Here is a 2,500-nt window from a genome sequence, read left to right as displayed (position 1 = left end):
CACCCAAATATCTGAGAGAGTCACCCGAGCTTTCAGTTTCAGATACAGAGACCTACACACACACACACACACACACACACACACACACACACACACACACACACACACACACGTATATATATATATATATATATATATATATATATATATATATATATATATATATATATATATATATACAGCTGCATCTCAATAAAGAAAAATCATCAAAATATTGAATCATTTTTGTAATTCAATACAGAAAGTGAAACTGGTATATTATAAAGATTCATCACACACACACACACACACACACACACACACACACACACACACACACACACACACACTGATTTATTTGTTTATTTCAATTTATTTTGATGATTTTGACTCACAGCTGATAAAAACCCAAAATTAAGAAAATATATCAGAAAATATATCAGAAAATAAGAATATTGTGTTTAAGTTGAATATTGGAGACTCGTGACGTCTCACTCTAAACATCTCATTAACTTCAAACACCTGCTCAGGTTTCCTGAGTCTTTAAATGGCGTCTCAGTCTGGTTCAGGCTCCACAATCATGGGGGAAAACTGCTGACTCGACAGTTGTCCAGAAGACGATCATTGACCCCCTGCACATGGACACAAAAGGTCATTGCTGAAGAAGCTGCTGTTCACAGACTGCTGGATCCAAAACACAATCATGGAAAGATGAAATAAAAGGAAAAAATGTGGTAGAAAAAGATGAAACGAAGAATTTGTGGAGATTCACAAACAGTGGACTGCATCTGGAGTCAGTGCTTCAAAAGCCTCCACACACAGACGTCTCCATGGGCTACAACTGACTCATTCCTCGTGTCGAGCAGCTCCTGAACCAGAGACAACGTCAGAGGTGTCTCACCTGGACAAAGGACAAAAAGGTCTGGACTGTTGCTCAGTTGCAGAAGAAGAAGAAGAAGAGAGGAGGAGCACAGAATCCAAGCTGCTTGAGGTCCAGTTTAAAGTTTGCACAGTCAGTGGTGGTTTGAGGAGTCGTGTCATCTGCTGGTGTTGGTCCACTGTGTTTTATCAAGTACAGCCGTCTACCAGGAAGTTCCCTCTGCTGACCAGCTTTATGGAGATGCTGATTTAATTTTTCAGCAGGATCTGGCACCTGCCCACACTACCAACAGCACCAAAAGTTGGTTAAATGACCATGGTGTTGGTGTGCTTGACTGGAGCAAACTCACCAGACCTGAACCCCATAGAGAATCTCTGGCCACAGACTGATTTTAGACTGATCACCTCCATGCCACAGTCTGATCTCCTCCATGCCACAGTCTGATCTCCTCCATGCCACAGTCTGATTACCTCCAAGCCACAGACTGATTTCAGACTGATCTTCTCCATGCCACAGTCTGATCACCTCCATGCCACAATCTGATACCCTCCATGGCACAGTCTGATCACCTCCAAGCCACAGACTGATCTCCTCCATGCCACAGTCTGATCACCTTCAAGCCACAGACTGATCTCCTACATGCCACAGTCTGATCACCTCCATGCCACAGTCTGATCTCCTCCATGCCACAGTCTGATCACCTCCATGCCACAGACTGATTTCAGACTGATCACCTCCATGCCACAGTCTGATCTCCTCCATGCCACAGACTGATCTCCTCCATGCCACAGTCTGATCACCTCCATGCCACAGTCTGATCTCCTCCATCCCAGAGATTGATCACCTCCATCCCACAGACTGATCTCTTCCATGCCACAGTCTGATCACCTCCATGCCACAGACTGATCTCCTCCATGCCACAGACTGATCTTCTCCATGCCACAGACTGATCTTCTCCATGCCACAGTCTGATCACCTCCATGCCACAGTCTGATCTCTTCCATGCCACAGTCTGATCTCTTCCATGCCACAGTCTGATCACCTCCATGCCACAGACTGATCTCCTCCATGCCACAGTCTGATCTCCTCCATGCCACAGTCTGATCTCCTCCATGCCACAGTCTGATCTCCTCCATGCCACGGCTGATTGAGGCAGTAATTTAAGCAAAATGAGCCTTGAGCAAGTCTTAAGTACAGATACAGTGAATCAATATACTTTTCAAAAGACCATCAAATTCACTCAAAATGTTTCGAGCCAAAATCATCAAAATGAAAATAAAATAAACTCTTGAAATATTTCAGTGTGTGTGAATCTATAGAATATACGAGTTTTACTTTCTATTGAATTACTCAAATAAATCAACTCATTAATGATATTCTAATTTATTGAGATGCAGCTGTACACACACACACACACACAACACACACACAATCACAACACACACAATCACAATCACAACACACACAATCACAATCACAACACACACAATCACAACACACACAATCACAACACACAATCACAACACACACAATCACAACACACACAATCACAACACACAATCACAACACACACAATCACAACACACACAATCACAATCACAACACACACAATCACAACACACAATCACAACACACAATCAC

At 42.9% G+C, this 2,500-nt stretch overlaps 1 long non-coding RNA gene across 1 annotated transcript in view; it reads right to left on the bottom strand.

Moving 5' to 3' along the window:
- The window catches only part of LOC310723054, a 19,132-nt gene that overhangs the window by 8,875 nt on the left and 7,757 nt on the right, over positions 1-2,500 (bottom strand). The window contains exon 4 of the long non-coding RNA XR_014532570.1: positions 1-52. This exon is cut by the window's left edge and continues 95 nt beyond it. This is a non-coding gene — a long non-coding RNA (uncharacterized lncRNA). The remainder of the gene's footprint in view (positions 53-2,500) is intronic.

This window comes from Silurus aristotelis, assembly GCF_946808225.1.
Source record: "Silurus aristotelis genome assembly, contig: scaffold_188, whole genome shotgun sequence".
Taxonomy (NCBI): domain Eukaryota; kingdom Metazoa; phylum Chordata; class Actinopteri; order Siluriformes; family Siluridae; genus Silurus; species Silurus aristotelis.
This window is presented reverse-complemented; position numbering and strand designations above follow the sequence as displayed.